At 47.2% G+C, this 19,715-nt stretch overlaps 1 long non-coding RNA gene across 1 annotated transcript; it reads left to right on the top strand.

Moving 5' to 3' along the window:
- The first annotated feature begins 172 nt into the window (after positions 1–172).
- LOC131404722 (uncharacterized) lies at positions 173–18,812 on the top strand. The gene is made up of 3 exons (XR_009219835.1): positions 173–192; positions 2,144–2,178; positions 18,146–18,812. It is a non-coding gene; the product is annotated as an uncharacterized LOC131404722 (long non-coding RNA).
- The last annotated feature ends 903 nt before the right edge of the window (positions 18,813–19,715 follow it).

Raw genomic sequence — 19,715 nt, 5'->3', positions numbered from 1 at the left:
GTTCAGAGCCAGGCACTTTACAGATGCTCAATGAATACTTGCTGAATGACTAAATGGTGGGGGAGGGGAGGGAGTGGCTATTAAGTTTGCATAATCTGAGCAGAAGTTTTGCATTGGAAGAGTTTGGAGAGAAGGCTGCCGAGCTGCGGCAGGCAAGATGGGGGGCCATGGAGGAGGATCTGAATGCTCACGGTGAGAAATTGAGATTTGACACAGAAGGCCACTGGGACTCACTTCAGTCTTCCAAAGGGGGATATCACAGGACCAAAACCAGGGACCGGAAATGCAGTTCTGGCATTGGTGCGGGTGGATGGCTGGGGCAGGGGAGCGGCAGAGGGAAGAGGCTGGAGACTGGGAGGCAGGGAGGCTGCCCTCGCTAGTTCCATCCAGAAGACTCTTGCACTGAGCTCTGCCTGGGGAGGCTGGGCGTGGACTGGGGCTGTGCGAGCGCACACAGAGAGGAAAGGTAAATCCGACCTCTGCTTCCAGGGAGCAGGGGCGAGCAGGGAAGGGAAGGCTCAGTAGAGTCAAAGACAATGCGGGAGGGCGGGGACGAGAGCTTGGGAGGCTCCGGTGCCAGCAGCAGAGTGAGGCTGCAGTTAAAGCAGCTCCGCAATCCCCCCACCTCTTTTGGCTTCTTGGTTGCCTGGGTGTACAGAGGAACAAATTTGTGGTGTGGAAGGATTCCAGGCCAGTCATCCATCATCCGCAATGAATTCTCACTAAGCACTCATCGCACTCTCGGCAGCCTCGCCCTTTCCAAGAGAGAGTTCTGGAAGCGGTCCAGGGGTCTGCCCAAGGTGACGTGCCAGATTCTCCCTTGAACTTTGCTCCCTCTCTTGCTCTGTTCCTCTGTTTTCTTTTAATTCAGAAAAAGCAACAACAAACAGTTCCCAGCCCCCTCCCTCCGCTGGCTTCGTCCCTCCCTGTGGTTTGGCAGGCAAAGCGCCTTGGCTGTCCCTGAGATTATCTAACGCCGCGTGCTCAGGGCTGAGCGCCGGCCGGGCTGGGCGGGCCCGAGCGCCCTCCGAGAGCCCGGAGCCCGGAGCCCAGAGCCTCGAGTCCCGCCAGCGCCTGCCCTCTGCGGGAGGGGCTCCTCGCTGCGGCGCTCCCCCCAGCCCGAGCGGGAGGAGCTGGGCAGCCTGCACGAGACCACAGCAAACGGGCCACAGTGGGAAAAGAGGAGGGGGCCCGGGCTCAGCGATCAACAACCTATCCAAGCCTCAGTTTCCTGATCTGTAAAGCATGAGTGATAGAACCCACCCTACTTATTGGGTTGTTTTCAAACTCAAATGCAGGAAGACTTGTAAGCGGTAATGAGTACTGTAATATGTCTTAAACAAGTACCAGGATTTAATATTAATTATTAGTATGAGTGTGCCCAAGCATTACCTTTAAAGATGATAGGAGGGATGGAACTGGAGATTTTCTTCTCGTTGGTTCTTGGAATGCTGTGCTGGCTTATCCTGGCAATTGGCTTGTGTTTCCATGTCTTAGAATGTTTTATGATGGTGTTTTCCATTGATTATTCATGCAATTAGTATTATGGGCCAACAGAAATAAATTATTTCATGTTTCACAAAACAACATACAAAGCACCATAAAAACTCACAAAATTAGAAATCCTTGCCTATTAGGCTTATAAAAGTTAACTCAATTGACATACAGGACAGTTGAAAAATGGGGTTATAATAACAAGGAGGAGGATTTAATGCAAAGTACTAGAAGGCAAAGTCACGTTTCAAGGATTCCATGACCACTTTCTCTGAAAGCGGCGTTCCATGTCGCTTTGGAATGACTTGAAAGCACACCTGGCTAGGTCTTACTTAAGGGCATCGACCTGGACCGGTGCTCCCAGCACACCTGTGTCCATCTCGAAGCACCCATTGCACTATCTTGAAACCCCTGCTTTCCTTGGCCGTCTCCCCCAGCAGTCTGTGGCTGCTTAGGTCAGGGGCTGGCATGACACAACCTTGCAGCCCACTGGAGCCACAGAAAGTGTCCCATGACCATTTGATTACAGAATGGGCAGAGGGCATGGCCAGCGATTACAGTGGAGGTGCGGCACACTGTGGAGGTGCGTGGATGAGAGGATCTGTTACCTAAATGATCCCCTCCCCTCTCCTTTCTTCTCTCCCTTCAGCACGTGGGATGGCTGCAAGATCCCAGCAACTTCAGGTAAGTACAGCAAAGGTGAGATTTTTGCTAGTGTGATTGACTCAAAAGGAAATAAAATCTAATTGTTGCCAGGCTTATCTTATGATCAGTTTAGGTGACTTCATTTTGGAAGGTAACTTGTGAGAATTCACAAAATATGTCTTTAATTCCTCTCCTGTCCATCTGGTGGAAGTCACCCATGACGACTCTGGAGGAAGTTGGGGAAACCGATCAGATAATCACAGCCCAGGGGATCAGTCTTGAAAGACAGAACAAAACTTGCTGTCAGTACTTCATGTAGCTGGGAAATCCAAGAGGATATCACTCCCAGTAGCTGGGTTTTATCACCTGAAAAACTGAAACTACTGTGTCTGGCCTTTGTGCATCTCTCCGCATGATGGAAAATAGGAAATAGGAATTTATAAAATTTCCCACCGGCAGCTTTACCGAGGGAACATGCCAAGTCTGAGGCCTGTGTGCTTTGCCCTGAGTGACAGCCAGCCAGCCAGGAAGGGGAGAGATGGAGTTGCCCCACCCTTTCAGGTGGATGGAGAGGAGCAAGTCTGATGATGGACGTGCCCAGAGCTACAGCATGGATCATCCAAGCAAATGAGTTAATTTGTTATATGTAAATAACTCTTAAATAACACAAACTTGGAATGGACTATTAAAAACTTTTTAAACTTTAAAACACACAGGGAATCAGTTGATATAAAATCTAAACTCTATATATTTCTTTTTATTAAGGAAAGATGTTGTTCTTTCTGAAAGTGATACATGTACATGAAAAACTGGTGTTCGCAGAAAAGTAAACAGAAGGGGAAAAAAATCCATCCTAAGTTGTGCTACTCAAAGTTGAACCATTGTTAACTTAGGTGGTCGACATCATATGTCAAAGTGTTGGAGTGATGCAAAACCTTACCAAATGGCCTCTAAACCGAGCCTGAACACGGGTCTGCGTTCAGCTCTGCCTTTTGGAGGTTGGGATAATTTGCGGGTCCACAGAGGATTCAGCAGTGCTCTGGGGAGTGAACTAGGTTCTCCGGGCTCTGCTAGGCCACCTGCAGAGGACAAGCAGAATTGAGGGCAAAGGCCATCTGCCACCGGAAGGGGCAGTGACACCCCAAGTTCCATTCCTTAAAGGGGAATAGGGTTTGAAAAGGGAACGCAAACCTCTAGAAAACATCAGTGCATATGGGGACCACGAGACAACCAAGACTTTGAATATCCATGACTAGATTGAGCTCCACTGGGGCGGTGATGGTGGAGGACAAATCCAAAGTCCTGGCTTGTGCCTGGAGAGGGGACTCCCTCCAGGGGCCCGTGAAATAGACGAGGCAGAGCTGGGCTCCTGCAGTGTTAGAGACCTGGTCCTGCTGCAAACGCAGCTTGCTCTTACCGTGTCCTCCAAGAGCAAACGGATACATTTTAGGCTGGGGGTCTGCCCTGAGGTTCAAGTCCATGCGGCATGTGTGAGTGAGGGGCTTAGCTCGCGTGGGGTACTTTGGGGCCACACTATAAATTAGGGGAACAATTGAGACCAATTTGTGAATGGAAATAATTACTGAGAGCCACCTCACAAGTTACTCAATGAAACCTGGAGGAAAAAAAAATCAGTCCTGGGCAAGAACGTTCAATACACCACGGACCAGACATAAGGGCTAAGAGGGCTTCTTTTAGGGGTTGTTTAGGACATTTCCCAGGCATTGTAGCCTGGGCATCCCACTGACTCAGCATGAACAACTTGGAGAGAACCATGGCAACCTAGAAATTTCACTTGTCCTGCTTACAAATCCAAGGCGAGCGCTGACAGAGTTTACATAACCTCCAAATGACCACCTGCTCCTGCCTCTGCTCTCTCCAGAACTGAGAGGAAACTCACTTTCGTGTGTGGTTCCTGCCTGCAGACCAGATATGAGCCATTGTCAGAGAATTGCAGAAGGCCCAGGAGTGAAGGAGAAATATACATGCGTGCATGTGCAGGGTCTAGTGCATTCGGAATCGGTGATCATGCAGGAATGTTCCAATGTGACATCCATCTTCACACTGAAAAAAGAGAACGAAATGCAGGTGAATAGTGAGAACAAAATCACAGGGGGAGTGCTTCAAGTACTTGAGAACTTGGGCCGGCCCCGTGGCTTGGCGGTTAAGCACGCGCGCTCCGCTACTGGCAGCCCGGGTTGGGATCCCCGGGCGTGCACCAACGCACCGCTTCTCTGGCCATGCTGAGGCCGCATCCCACATACAGCAACTGGAAGGATGTGCAGCTATGACATACAGCTATCTACTGGGGCTTTGGGGGAAAAAAAGGAGGAGGATTGGCAATAGATGTTAGCTCAGAGCCGGTCTTCCTCAGCAAAGAGGGGGATTAGCACGGATGTTAGCTCAGGGCTGATCTTCCTCACACACACACACAAAATAAAATAAAATAATAATAAAAAATAAATAAATAAAGTACTTGAGAACAAGTAACATTCAAGGCATTTTAAAGATATTCCTTGCATAACATAAATGTGCTGGTTACAACAATTTAAAAATTTAAAGCAGCTCCTGCAATAATTTGATTTGCTAACACATCCAGATGAAGAATTCTAGACAAGTGCTATTCTGGATAATTGGTTTAGGAACACTCCTGCATTAGTAGTCGCTTGGAGGTTTTATGGGAGAGGGTTGACTTAGAGACGCTTTACTGACCTGTCCAACAGAACGGCGGTCCCCTTAGAGTCACCGAGGAGTCCCACACTGAACACCCCTGCTCTGAGCTTTCTGTCGTTGATACATTCGATTTCTCTTCCCTCTTGGCCACCTCTGTTCTCCATCGCCCTTTCCTTTGATTGACAGTGTATTTGCTGTCATTTCTACTTCTGTCATCATAACTGTCTAAAACTTGGTTCCTTGTTCTCTGTTTTTCTCCTTCATTATTCTGTTCTCTGTGCCTCAGTGTCCATATCTGTAAAATGGGTATAATAACAGTACCGACCTAATTTGGTTCTTACATGGATTACATTAGTCATACATGTAAAGCAGTTGAAGTTGGGCCACCACGTAATAAGTGCTTAATACATACTAGTTGTTACTGTGGTGTATGCTATTATTATTATTACTATTATTATATCTGTTTCCTCCTGTACTTCTTGATTTGGATGTTGGCAGAGTTTCACTTCTATGGCCATTGATAGTCAATTACAGTCCCACTTTCTTTTGGTTAGCAAAATTACCAAATCTCAGCAAATTTCCTGCTTTGGGCTGTTTTTGGATATTTTCATTGTTGCTGATGCCTGAAGGACTCTTTGATTACTTCTGGGTTTGTGGCTTTTCTTGGCAGTTGAATTGAATTAAATTGAATTGAGATATTGAGTGTCCGAGCACTGAATAAGGAGAATGCCCCTGAATTTGAAAACAATAAAAGTGTATTTTATTAACAATTTTAATAGTCTGGACTTTCCAGTCATTCACTTTTGTCTTATTTCCAGTTAGTCTGACTTAGTGAGGCATTTATATGTGTCGAGGCTGTATTTTTTGTATGTTTGTATATATCGTCCATCTTGGTGTTTATATCAGTAAAAGGGAACAGGAATATTTATATGTACAATTAAATTATTACTATGAACTTTAGTCAAAGTAACTGGCAATGGTGTGCGGGGAAGACCTCATTCCGAGCTTGTTGTCCACTTTCTGCCTCTTGCCTCCATGCGGAGAGCAGGTGGTTCCCTTTCAGAGTGAGGCAAAAGTTTTCCCCTTTACAAAATTCTTCATTTGTTTATTAATGGACCCATTTATTCATTCATGAAGCAGGTATTTATTGACGGCCTACTGTGGGCATTGTGGAAACAGCAAAAAGCAGAACAGCTCTTGCTCTCATGGATCTTACTTTCTAGCAAGAGAAACAATCAACTCCTAAATAACCAAATAATAAATCTGATGGGGATAAATGCTATGAAGAAAAACTGGGTAAGCAGACACAGAATGAAGAGGGAGGTAGAGGGTGCCCTTTTATCTAGAGAGGTCCAGGGACGCCTTCTCAGATAAAGCAATAATTGAACAGAGACCTAAAGAAGTGAAGGCCTCAGGTGTGTAGGTACCAGGGGAAGAGTGGGACCAGCAGAAGGGAAGCAGATGCAAAGGCCCTGAGGTGAGATCATGTTCAAGAACATATTGCGGGAACTAAGATACCCAAATTTTTAAAAGGCAAGGAGGGATTTGAGATATTTACAAGGCCATAGTTAAGCAGATTTGGAACTCAGATTTGGAATAGTGAATGTTCCAGATGATAATAAATCACATATTTATGGTTTAAAGTAGGCCAGGATCAGCAAGAAGGTTTTATCTTGTTTGTCAAATCCAACTGATTTGAAGTGGCTGTTTGGAGCTCGCTGTGGAGGAGGAAGCTGAACTGCCTCTCAGCTCACTGCTGTGATCAATTAATTGTGTTTCCGTGGCAGTGTGTGTGTGTGGGGTGGGGCAGGATGGCATGGAGGCCTTGTCTTTGCCGTCGTGGAAGTAGGACAGTCAAGAGAAAGCATTTGTCTCACATGCAGTTTTCCAAGAGGTCTCCTTGTTAGTGACCCTGGAACAAGAGCCGGGGAGATAAGTATCTACAGTAATTCCTGCCCTTTAACCCTGACCATGTCGACCCCACCTTGATCTGGCCTCCTCACACGCCTGTGCCCTGCTTTGACAGCTAGAGTGAAGAGGGAGGAGAGAAGGCAGAGGAAGGTCAGAGAGGCACTTGAGAACTATTTGTATCCCCCCAAATTTATTGGGAAGGAGACTAAAGCAAAGGATTTAAATTCTTACTGTTCGTTAGGAAATGAAGTGAATTCTTAAAACAGGAATCCATACCTAAGTCGGCTAGGGGTGGGCTGTGTTTATTCAGGCACACACCCCTTCAGAGCCATGGTCCACAGTCCCCAGAAGAGGTGAGGGTGGTTGACCAGTTAGCCTCCCTGGTCCTGGGATCTGGTAGCCTGAGGTCAGCTGGAAGAGTGGCCCTGGAATGACTGGCCCAACATAGTTTCTGTGCCCTAGTCATTGGAGGTGGTTCTGTTCTTACACGCCTCTAAAACCAGAAAGTCTGAGAGCTGGAAGAGACTCCCCTTCCCCATCCCCACCCCACCCCTCCAATCAATACAATCACTTCCATCAGTGACCCAAGAGCTACTCCTGGTCATCTGAGGAGCCAAGACTTGGCTGGCTTAAGTAGGCAGCCTTCAAACTAAAAGGGGACTGAGGTGGGACTGAGTGGCCAAATGGAGAAAGAGCTGGATAGAAAAATCAGAAAGAAGAGGGAAACGAGGATGCTGAAATTTGTTTAAACCCATAGGAGTTGTGGAAAGAGAACACAAAGATTTGGTTAACAGTAACTTGCAACTTCAAGGCTGCCACGCACCCCAGTGGGCATGAAGGCTGGGAAGATGGCTCTCATGCCTTTGCAGTGATCTGCCACCAGGGGGGACTCAAGTTCACAGCAATGTTCCGGCGCTGCTGAAACCTGGGTTGGCATTCTGGTCCAAGACGGGCAAACACTTCATTAAAAGGAATCCTAGTAAAGAAATTTGGTTGTCTGTGCTTCCCAATGATGACTGCTATGGAGATTCTGTTTTCCAAATGCCATGGCCAACACTATTTGTCATTTCAGTGGCTCCCGAAGAGAGGGCTTTGATTTGGTGTTGGTCTGCGGAGTCCAGCTTTGTTTTAAGCAGAGACAGGTCCACCATTGACCTCCCTTTCTCCCTCCTCATTCCCTGCCAGCGTTCTCTTGCCACTCCTCCCCCTGCACTGATCCAAATCTACTGCTGGGCATTTTTTAAAATTTTTTTTCACAGGAAAATAATTTTTATTGAGATCCCACCAGCTGCAACACTCTGCTCCTGACATTAAGCCCCTTCTTTCTTCGCAATTCGATTCTTCTTAAGTGGTAACCACCAGGCATTTTTGTAGGTTTGAGTGGGTCGGGAGTTCTGTGCCCCTTTCTCTTGTGCACAAGGGGGCTTCTTTCTCTTTTCTCAGTTATGGCGCTGCCTGGAAGGAATCATGTCCGAGAATCAGGGCTGTTTGCCAGACCAGAACAGTTTCAAAGATCTGTGAGAGTCTGACTCTCTCACGAGGCCATTGTGGGGCACCAGGTAGTTTTATTTTCCTGGGTTCCTTTGGATGGTGGGGTTGAGTGTGCTCCATGAGAGTCGGCAAGAGGAGCAGAGGCCAGCTAGGCTGCATTCTTCATCCCCTGCCCCCAGTGAGCACAGTCATGGAGCTGCCCTGCTGCACAAGGCCAGAGAGAGCAAGGGTCAGAGGCCCAGCAGAGGGCCCCAAGAATATGAGATCTGAGGCCATGGTGGTGCCCGTTCCTTAGCTTCAAGCCCAGTGACTTTACCATGTAGGTGCACAGTAGGTGTTTGTAAACAATTTTTCAGGTGGGCTCTAGGAGGGTCGGTGATCCAATTATCTCAATTAAATCTCTTGTTAGTTTTAGACCTGAAAAAAGTTATGTTTTAGTCGGAGTCTAGTTAGGAAGCTGCAGCCACCTTTGTTACTTGAACAGAGAGAATTCAATATCAAGAATAGTTGAGTAGGCATAGCGCTGTTCATTAGGTCAGTGAAGAGGCAGGAAGACAACACTAAGTGGTCAGAAATTGCAGGAGACCCCACCATCATAGGGCTGAGGGGAAAAAGAGAAGAAGTTGGAATTATAAAAATTAGGGTTTTGGAGGAGAGGTCTGGTGGACCTGGGACCCAGACCTCTGAGGATGGGACCCAGCTGGTGTGAGTGTCTCTGAGGTGGGCACCAGGGAGCTAGCTCTGCCGTGACAGGGAAGATGCAAACTGGAGTCACCTGCTGTCAAGGGATGGCGTTGCTATGAACCAGGTGAAGAAGCATTGCTGGGGTGTCCCTCGGGGCAACAAGTAGCAATAAGGAAGCCCAAGGAAGCAAACTTTTAGGAAGAGGTAAATCCCTTCTTCCACCAGTCTGACCTCACAGAGCCCGACATGGAATCACCTGGAAAAACAGAAATGTGGCTTGCAGAGTCCTAGCCCTAGCCCACAAGCGTGGTTTAGAGCTGAGAGACCACAGCTTAAAAACTGGTGCAGTGTGCATGTCTGGAATAGCAGAAGTGGCATTCAGAGTGGGCAAGGAGAAGTGAGAGGGACTCAACCAGTATTTTTTTTCCTTTCCTTTTTATTGTTGACACTTTAAGACTCCCAGGTTTGATGATCAAACACTAAGATGTCAGACTGGCTGCCTAGCACCAGGAGGCTTATGTGGGTTCCTGCACAGTAAGAGGGCTCCAATCTAGAGAAAGTTCTGTGGAGGCTGGTGAGGCACTGAGGTCTCTGGGGGCTGCCCTCCAAAGCTGGGACGGCCGTGGGAGAACTGCGAACAGGAGAGGTGCTGCCCTCTTGTGGAAACCCGCAGTTCTGCAGGAGGGTAATGGAACCTGCAGTTGGCTAGCCAGCTTCTCACCTCCCCACCTTGAACTCCAGGAATGACTGGCTGGGAAAGGTCAGTTTGATCCTCTGATGCAGATAAGGGAGCTCTCAGCTCTGGTTTGTGGAGACAATGCTTTTCTTCAAAAGGAATAAAAGTCTCATCACTGAGATCTGGATCCACCACTCTGAGAACCTAATGGCCTATTTGACCAGGAACAGATGCCTAAAGCTGAAAGAGACGAGCCATCTCATCTAGACATCCACTTTGGGTCTTGGAGTGTCCTTTAGAATAGAGGTTGGGAAACTTTTTCTGTAAAGGCCCAGATAGTAAGTACTTTAGGCTTGCGACCACACCGTCTCTCTCTCAAGTACTCAACTTTGCCGTTGAGTTGAGTAGGGCAAGGGCGGCAGCCATAGACAGTAACCAAATGAAAGAGCAGGTTGTGTTCTGGCACAACTTTATTAGGGACACTGAAATTGGAATTTCATGTAATTTTCACATGTTGTGAAATATTGTTCTCCTTTTGACTTTTTGAAATTATTTAAAAATGTAGACACCATTCTTAGCTGGCAGGCCTTGCAAAAACAGGCAACGGGCTGGGGTGGGCCCATGGCTAGAGTTGATGGACTCTTGACTGACAGCCTTCAACAGTCCAAGTCATTGAGTGGTGCCATTGTGAGCTGAAGTCATTGAAGCGACTTCTGCATCACCTTGTGATTCCCAGGAAGGAGCCGTGTCCCCACAGAATCTGGCTCCTGGGATCCCACAGGCCATGGGGCCAGCCTGAGCTCTTGGCTCACTGTTTTACAGGTTTAGGGGGTTTCTGTGGGAGAGACCCTGGCTCTAAATATTACCATTTTTCTAACTAGACAGAGAACCTTGTTCTCATTTAAATCCGTAGTGCTGGGTTCTGACAAATTGAGGTGTTAACAGATCTGAACCTAATACATGGTTTGAGGAGTAGCATAGGGTACCATTTCCTCAATGACAAGAAGAATCACTCGTGGATACCTTTTAACAACATGCCCCCTCAATGCACTGAAAATATGATGGGTTTAATGACAATGTGATTTTCACATGGTTTCCCAGGAACTCAATCCTGTACCTGTACTGTAACTTACATTAAATGTGTGGGGTTTTTTCATGGGTACTTAAACCTACAAGTTGGAGATTTCGATGGAGACAGGATGAATATGAGGAACTTTGAAGGATTTAAAATGGCTTTTTGTGGAAAAAAATGTTTAGAGCAGTGTTACCTGTTGGGTTACAAAGGGAGGAGTTAAGGATCCATATTTGTGTTTTCTTCGATGTGCATAAAGAAATCTGGAAGGATACATAAGAACCGAATACCTGGTAGATGTCGAGGAGTAGCGGGGCAGGCTGGAGGGCGACTCCACTGCGTCCGTTTTTATTCCCCGGTTTTTGAACCCTTATCAGCATCTGCCTTTTCCCTTCTTCCCTCCCCACCTGTCAGCAGGGCCTGACCCTGCTGGACTTTGAGGACACAAAGCTCTGTAAGACACAGATGTGTGTGTTTCCAGTGAAGGAGGCAGGCATCTAAAGCAGAACTGGGAATATCATGTGGTAAATGCTAAACAGCCGGTGAAGGGACCCAGCGGAAGTGCTAATTACCTGTCTGAGAGCATAAGAGGTAGGTATTCAACAGGCCAGAGGAGAAAAAGAGGAGGACGCCGGGCTGAGGACATAGGCTGTACCCAAGCCCAGAGTGTTCTCGAAAAATGTCTGGGCGAATGTCTGAGTCACTGGTGGGAGTAGAGTGCTGGTGCGTGGAGTTGAGTGGGAGAGGGAGAAGAGAGAAGGGGAGTGGATGAGATGAGGCTAGAAAAGTCGATTGGGGCCACTTTTCTAGGGACAAGGGCATCCATGAGAGGACCCAACATGCATGTCTGAAAACCAGTGACGAAAGCGTGGAGCGGCAGAAGCTACAGACTGGAAGCCACGTCCTCTGTGCAGTGAGAGGTTAGATGAGCTGAGCCCGGGGGTTCCCTTCCAGGTCCAGGGCTGACTTTTCACGACTAGGTCAGCATTTCTTCTCTTTATGTGATTGCTAGACCATCCAGCTGCGGCTCAGCCAGGTGCACTCTGAGCCCTGTCATTAACGCCCTGCCCTCTAAGGAGGTGAGAAAGACTATCTGCCCTGTCACTCAGGGGAGAAGACACAGCCTGGGGTGAAACCACTTGCCTGCGCCTGGGAGTGAGTCAGCGGTGAAACCAAAGCCCGCTACCCAGTGGGAAGAAAGACGAGACGCTACAGAAAACTCTGATGGATGTGCTCCTCCCTCCGCACCCTGCCCAGATGTTCTGAGAGACTCTGGCTGAACTCTGGGGCACACCCATCCGTGTTCCTGGCAAGCATGGCAGGCCGGAGTGTTTGCACTACCTGGCTTTTAGCTGCTGCTGGCGCCGAACCAGGATGGGGTTGCTTAGCCCTCGTGAGGACTCGGGCTGCCTGGAGTGGGTAAGGCACTTGCAGGTGGGTGCCCTGCTGTCACTGGATCCCAGGCAAAGATTTGATCCTTGAAACTTGGCAGCTCCTAACAGGGGCAGAGTACTTTTCAGGCTGACGTTCAGGGTGGATCTCGCTCCACTTGCGTATGAAATCAATGAGATAATGGATGTGAAAACATTTTGAAAAGTCACCAAACTTCTTATTGCACCCCATCCTCATGCTTTCCTCCTGCATTCCTCCTTCTCTTACTGTCCCATCAGTCCCCCAAGCCTCTTGGATTCTTTTTCCCCTTCCTTTCTCTCACCTCACAACCAAACAGACACTGATTCGGTTTCTGAGACGTCTTTTACATTCATCCCCCTTGGTTTCATTTCTGCTCTCCCTGCCCTGGTCCGGGCCCTGGATTTCTTATTTATACTAGAGTAATAAAGTTTATCTGTTCCACTTCCCCTTTCTTCTTCCTTTGAATTATCAGCCACGCTGCTACCAGATTTAATCATCTTAGACCACTCGCCTGATCATTTCACTCCTCCAGTCCAGAACTTCCAAAGGCTCTCTATCACCTACAGAGTAATAAACTCTAAGGTCCAGTATTCAAACCTCCTGGCTTGTCCTGCTTCCTCATGTTCACAGAGATCCTGCAACTCACCTTGGCTTTCTGCCCTCTGTGCTTCCACTCAAGTCCTGCCATCTGCCTGGTATGCCTTCACTTTCCATAACCTCCTGACAAGTTTTTTTCCCCATTCTTCAAGGTTCAAAAAAGATTGTAGATAAATTATTTATAGGATAAGAAATGTGGAAATGATTATATTTTAGATGCATCAAAGAATCTTTTTAATGATCTCATTAATGGGTTCATGCAGCAAATATTCATTTTGTGCAAGACACTGTGCTGCGGACTGGGGTGGAAAGGCTCGCCGTTTACCCAGTTGGGCACAGGGATCCAGAGCTTTCAGGATTAAGGATACACTTTCTTTTTTGCTAACTCAAACAAATCCACAACCACATCTCTAATACTGGTGCAAAGCTATCTGTAGAGTGGCTATTTCCCTTTTTGCTTTAGGTACCAGGAAGCTCAAGGGCAAATTTGATTCTCAATCACAGTATTCATTTGCTCATTCAAACATTCAGATGTAACGGGTTGCCAAGTATGTATCACAACTGTGGTAGATCAAACTATGTTGAGCAAGACATAGGCATAGTTCCTGCCCTCAAACGGCAACTATTACCTCTTATATTTAGTATATCCACATTATTTGTTTTTGCTGTTTCTGATCTTGTAGTTTTATTTTATTAGTTTATGGTATATATCTTTAGTTTTATGGTAACTAAAATTCTTTTCAGAAGGGAAGAGATACCATCAATATATAAAAGTAAAAATGTTCTGACTGTTAATGAGGTCACAGATTTGATCTCTATTGTCATAAGTTATACATTTTTGCTCTTTTATTATAGACTCTTTTCTAAAGCCACCTAGACACATAACTATAACTGATGCACAGTTTGATGTGATCAGGCAATTTTGTAAGGCTTTACTTTTCTCTGTTTCATCTCAAAGTGACATTTAACATTCTATCACAATTAAAATATTAGCCCCAGGTTATTATTTTGGGGGGTGATTTGCTTTTCTGTTCCCAGTATGTAATTTTAATTTTTTTTAAAAAACCCATGACAATATTGATAGTATTTGTATGTTACCTCAAATCCATTTTGGAAAGTAGGCGAGCTATATTATGTAAATAAATTAACAATTGAATAAACAGGGCATACCCATCAGGAGAAAAGAGAGCGTGTAGGTTCAGGGGTCAGGGGTGTCTTCACAGCAGCCACTCTGGTTTCATGTCCTTGGTGGATGGAGATGCAAATGGGGTCCTTTCCTTCCTGAAAAATACCTGTAAGTAGCTGGGGTCTTGATGCTGAGTTGGGGGAGGTGGTCTCTGCTCCTGCTCAGCATAGAGCTGCCTCTGCGCTGGGCATCGCCTGCCTGGGGGGTTTGTTCAGAGCTGCCATACCCCAGCCCTGGACACCCCAGTGCTGCAACAGGCTTTGGCCAGGCCCCCAAGTGTTCCACGGGGCATTGTGTCCAGGGACCACCTCCTAGTCCACATACGCGTTCACTGTATGGCAACTGAGGTGTGGTGGGCACCTGAACAGTGACTTGGGCCCAGGATATCAACAGACCTCACCTCTTCACAGCTCTCTCTCTGTTTTGGTGCCTGGGGAGTTCACTCCTTGTGTCCCCACCCCCAATATTTCCAGGTTCTTGGTATTTAGTGTGAAATATCACACATAGATGTCAAAGATGGAGCTTGTCCGAGCCCAGGAGTGAGATGCCCATGCAGGAAGCCTGCAATTTGGGGATGTGTTATGCAGCATGTGGGATTGTTCCAGAAGAAATCTCTTCTCAGATGTGAGTGGAATCAAGAACGAGTCACCACCTGAACCTCACTCAGTGCCAAGCACTGTCTTCAATTCAATTCAGTTCAGTTTAATTCAAGTCACATTCTCTGGACACCTATGCCCAGAGCTAGGTACTAGGGCTACCCATGTAAACAATACATGGTCCTAGAGGTGCTTATGGTCTGATAGTGATGATGATGATGTTGATAAAGTTCATTGAACTCTTTCTATGTGCCTCTCACTGTGCTAGGTATTTTGCATGTATTATTTCATTTAACACACAAGAACACCCCAATTATTCCCTCAACTTTTTAAAAGGGGGAACTGAGGCTTGGAGAGATTAAGGGACTTGCCCAAGTCCATCATAAGTGACAGAGTCAACCATCAGTCCCAGGTCTATGGGATCCCAGGACCCATCTTCTAGCCACCCTGCAGTGCCACCCTCCCAGCCAGTGAGCACAGCTCATCCTGGGCGCAGAAACGCGTCAGGTACCCAGTGACAACTGCTACCGCTAGACACACGGACTCGGAGTGCTGGCGTGGCTCCTGTTTGCTCATGAGAATAGGGCAAAGCCGAGATGATTGTCCTTCAGAAGCCCTATCTGCTCATTAACAGGGAGGTTACAGGGAGACTTAAAGGATACTTGAGCATTGAGTTAACCAGACAGATTATTAGATGTTTCACATCCATCATCTCTATTAACTCTTGAGGAATATCTTATTCCTTTCTTTGTACAGATCAGGAGACTGGAACATGTCGAGGTTGAGTGATTTAAGGTTAAATAGCTTACAAATGTCACAGCTTGGATTTGAACTCAAGCCTCTCTGTTTCCAAAGCCCAGGCATGCTCTTTCCAGGACACCGAGTCATGCCATGGAGTAGACTAAAACTTTACGGCATTCTCTATGGCGTCGACAGATATTTGTTGGGTCTCTTTGGTATGTGAAGCTTTGTGCTGGGCACGGAAGAAACACAGATGAATCCGACATGGATCATCTTCTGAAAGAGCTCCAACAGGGAGATAAAGTGGACATGTAGATGATTCTACTACCAGATCCAAAAAATGCGGTCCTTTAAATGGTGGCTTTGTTAGCCTGGATGAGTCTCCTCTGTGCCTAGGGCCATCCTTGCCGTGTTGGCGGGAGAATCTGGCTTATGCTTAGGGAGCAACCCACATCTGCATCCCCTGGTTTCTCTTCTATTCCAGCAGCTGGTTTGGGGCGCCCTCTTTCACCCCAGAAAGTGCTGAGGCACCTGGTCTTCCAGCTCCTTTGAGAGATCTGAATGTTAGGAGCAGGAGATTCCTGGGAAAAGAATCCAGAGGTCAGGAGAGTTTGTAGTTCCAGTGTGTTCCCCACCACACTGGTCTCTGGCCGCCCCCGTTAGAGTACTGCCTTTCTGTCTAGGCAGTAATGTGTCTGCTTTTTTTCCTCTCGCTTGAAATGCACTTTGACATTTTTTAACAAATAACACAATTTTCCCTTTGTGTTTCCCTTAATAAAACACAGAAATGAGAGCAAGAAAAGGAAAGTAAAAAAACATGTTCCTGTCATCTTCACTCTGTAGCAAGATGTCCTTCTCCCTCCCTTTCTCTCTCCCTCCCACCAAGCATGGGTCTCTGACTCGTCCATCCTCACTCCTCTCCCCAAATCTCAGCCACAAAAATTCATGAGTCTGGTAGTGTGGCTTCTATGTCTTCTGCATAGAAAGGGCAGCTCCAGAGCTGGTCTGCACCTCTTACCCCCACCTTCCACAGTTTGCTACTTGACTGAAGACAGACGATGGGAGAGAACTGGAACAGGATCAGGGGCACCTCCCACTTGAAGAAGGACCCCCAGGTTGTGAGGTCCCTGCACACCCTCTTGGGGTTCCACAGTCACTCCTTATTCCTTGGTCCTTTCCTGTCTTCTTCCAATGATGGCAACTTCTAGACCAGCCTGGCAAAGGCCCCACATTTCCTCCTCAAACCACAATAATAGTTTAAGACATAGTCCCTGGATCTCTTGGAATCTGCTTGAAGTTGAAAGATTCCTGATGTTTGGAATAGCTGCCTATCTCTTAGCAGGGATCCATGTAAGTTTCCACACTTGGGGCCAAACACCAATTGTATAATTGCAATTTGGGGAAGATGTGGCCTACTAGCAGCTCATGTGGAAAAGGACTGAAATTTTCTTAGTAACATATACAGTATGAGTCAACAGCAGCCACTGAAAATGCTAACACACAATCAGGCCACGGTAATGGGTGATGAGGCTCTGAACACACTATTACTAGAAAGTTGCAACAGGTCTGGGTGTCACAATTTATAGAGAGAGAAAAACTGGAGCAGGTCCAGAGAAAAGTGAACAAGATGGAGAGGGCAGCTCTGCCCATATCTGGCGGGTCTTGGAAGGAGGACTTGACATTTTGAATGGCCAGCCTGAGCAATCAATAGACCAGAGGTGGCAGCTATAGAGAAATGAATTTTGACTCAATATAAACTAAATAGTTGGACCAGATAAGCTTTAAGGTTACTTCCAACTCTACAAGTATGTAATTTGGGGGGGTCTCTTCTAAAGCCTGTTTACCTCACTTCCACAAATTCTCAGAAAAAAATACTTCTTTCTGATAAAAGGGAGAATATGGCTTATTCTTCATAAAGGGCTTCGGGACAGTGGCTTTGTGGCATCTTGTTTCATTAAGAAGGTGAAATAGTAGCATTTGAGTTTAAAATGGAAAACCATGAGACATGATCAGGAGGATCTTTCACAGATGGAAAGCTGTCTGTCCACCTATCCATGTCACTGAGTTGGATAAGGTCAAAGTTAAATGATACTGGGGTAGGAGTGGGATTCATGATCCCCAGTTCATTGGGAGAGGTAAAATAAATCATAAAAGACAAAACTCCAAATAAATTAAACAAGGTGTATCTTTATTGGTTTAGACACATCACTTAGACACATCAGCCAGTCCACACCTAGACAGATTCTGCAAAGCACATGATAAGGATCCATTGGTTCTACTGCCCAACCTACTGTCCAAACCCAGTCTGATTTCACAACTTCAGCTTGTGAGGTCCTTACAGACTATAGTATAGCCTCTTCATTTCAGAGAGGAAGTATTGTTGCCTAGAGAGGGGTGAACTGATGGCCCATCTGACTCAGTGGCAGAACTGGGAAGGGAACTGAGGTCCTATGATGGCTGACCCAACCTGTTTTCACCTTTACTGCTGTGCTGCCCCATTGCAGTGAACGCATCACTCATCCATCAGTTAAGTAAGTGGTATTTGTTAATCGTGTATATGTGCCTGGCTCTACACCAAGGACCCTAGGGCTCATAATGTGACTATGAGACACAGTCTTCATTCTGAAGTTGCTCAAGGGCCCGCTGGGGAAAGACATTCCCACCAACCACTTGTATAATCTATACTGATCAGGCTGCCTTCCAGATGCAAAGACCATTTGAGAGATTTGGGTCCCAGATCAGATGAGAATCTATCTACTTTCAAGATATTCTCTAAAAGGAATATTCTTACCACTAGTGAAACATATTTCATAAATTTAAGACCTTTAGTGAAACCAAAACTCTGCTGGACATTTAAAAATATTCTTTATAGTTGTATTTGCCCCACTTCATTTTTTTTCTTGCCTAACTCCCATTTTATATATTATTCTAAGAATGCTTGTAATTCATTTTTTTTTCCTACCTAGGGTAGCAGAAAGGACAAAAGACAAGTGTCAGGGGACATGCCACTAACCATCTGGGCAACATCAGAGAAATCTTCCAGCCCTGGTTAAGCTCCAAAGATTCATCTGAAACAATGGATAAAACTATTTGTTCTGCCTACTGCACAGGTTTGTTGTAAAGATCAAGCAAAATCACGTATGTGAAAGTACTCTGAAAAGTATAAAGCAGCATTCAAACGTAAAAGTATTAAACTCTCTGCCCTTTTCCCTTGCTTCTCTGAAGTCATATTTCGTGTTTGGCTTGTGTCTGCTGGCAGAAAGCACTTATAACGGCCAGTGGGGTCACCTCCCCTAAGCACACTGAAGCAAGTGCTGCCAGCACTTTTTCTTTAAAAATAAGGAAGTGGTCCTGTCCTTGGAGAAGGCAATAGAAAATGCTTGCTTAGTAGCGTGTACCCGCTCAGGCTCACTTTGCCAAAGAGCCTGCAATTCCAAGTCAGTTCCGTTTAGTTCAGAAACTGAGGGGCTCCCAGAGAATCCCATTGAAGGAACCTTCCTGTGGTCTTCAGGCGCGCTCTGTGCTCCGTTTTCCTCACCTGTAATATCGGGATAATAACTGTCTCCACCTCATAGGGTTGTCGCAAAGATTAAATGAGTGACCTATGTAACCAAGCCTGGCGCAAAATAAACGTTGGATAAATGTATCCAGTGTTATGATTTATTTATTGAGTATCCACTTGGGACCAGGCACCGTGCTAACCTCCTGGGATCCACAGGAGACCCTGTTTCTGCTCTATCACTGTAAGCTAAGGTGAGGAGGCGTAGTGAGTTAACAGTCGCCCCCAGATACTTGATCCTCCAAGGATGCCCCCTTAGCTGACTGCCTGCTCAGTGTCATTCTAGGCTCATCGTTGGGGGATCGGATCCCACCTAGTCTCTACCAGGAGCCTGATTTAAGCTTTCGCCATGGATCCTATGGCATCTGCATACCCCATCGGTGAACCGGTTTCGATCTGAAACCGTGAACGGGTTTCCACCCCCACGGAAGTTGGGAACTTGCGGGAGCCTCTGGGTGACGAAGAAGGGGTTTGAGGAGCTCGGAGCTGCAGGGCCCCGCAACCAAAGGCAGCAAATAGCTCCTTGGCATTTCCGCGGCCCGGGTGAGGATTGCGGCGCTTTTATCACTTGCAGTGGTTGGAGAGCGGCTAGGGAACCAGCGTGCGGGCACGGAGATGTCCGCGAAGGCCCAGCGGGGGCGCGGGGCCGCGGGTGGCGGCCCGGTCAGCGCGCCCTGAGGGAACAGTTACACGTGGAGGGGTGGAAACTCTGCGTGCGCCGGAGGTCGCAGCGGCGGAGGAGCGCACCCGGCGGTGGCCGCGAGGTGGGCCGTGCAGCCCGGCTCGGAAAGAGAGCACTGCGGCCCCTCCACGGGACGCGCTCCCAGTCCCCCTCCCTGCGAACCCCACCCCCTTCCCTCCGCCTCGCACGCAGCGCCGCGGCCCCTGTCGGAAGCGGCCGGATCCGCCCCAGCGAAGCAGGGCCCGACTCGCACTCAGGACCCTGGGCCTCCGCCTTCTCTCCTTGCCTTGGAGAA

Source organism: Diceros bicornis, chromosome 4, assembly GCF_020826845.1.
Source record: "Diceros bicornis minor isolate mBicDic1 chromosome 4, mDicBic1.mat.cur, whole genome shotgun sequence".
Classification (NCBI taxonomy): domain Eukaryota; kingdom Metazoa; phylum Chordata; class Mammalia; order Perissodactyla; family Rhinocerotidae; genus Diceros; species Diceros bicornis.
Note: the sequence above shows the minus strand (reverse complement) of the source record. Positions and strands in the feature narration are given on the sequence as shown.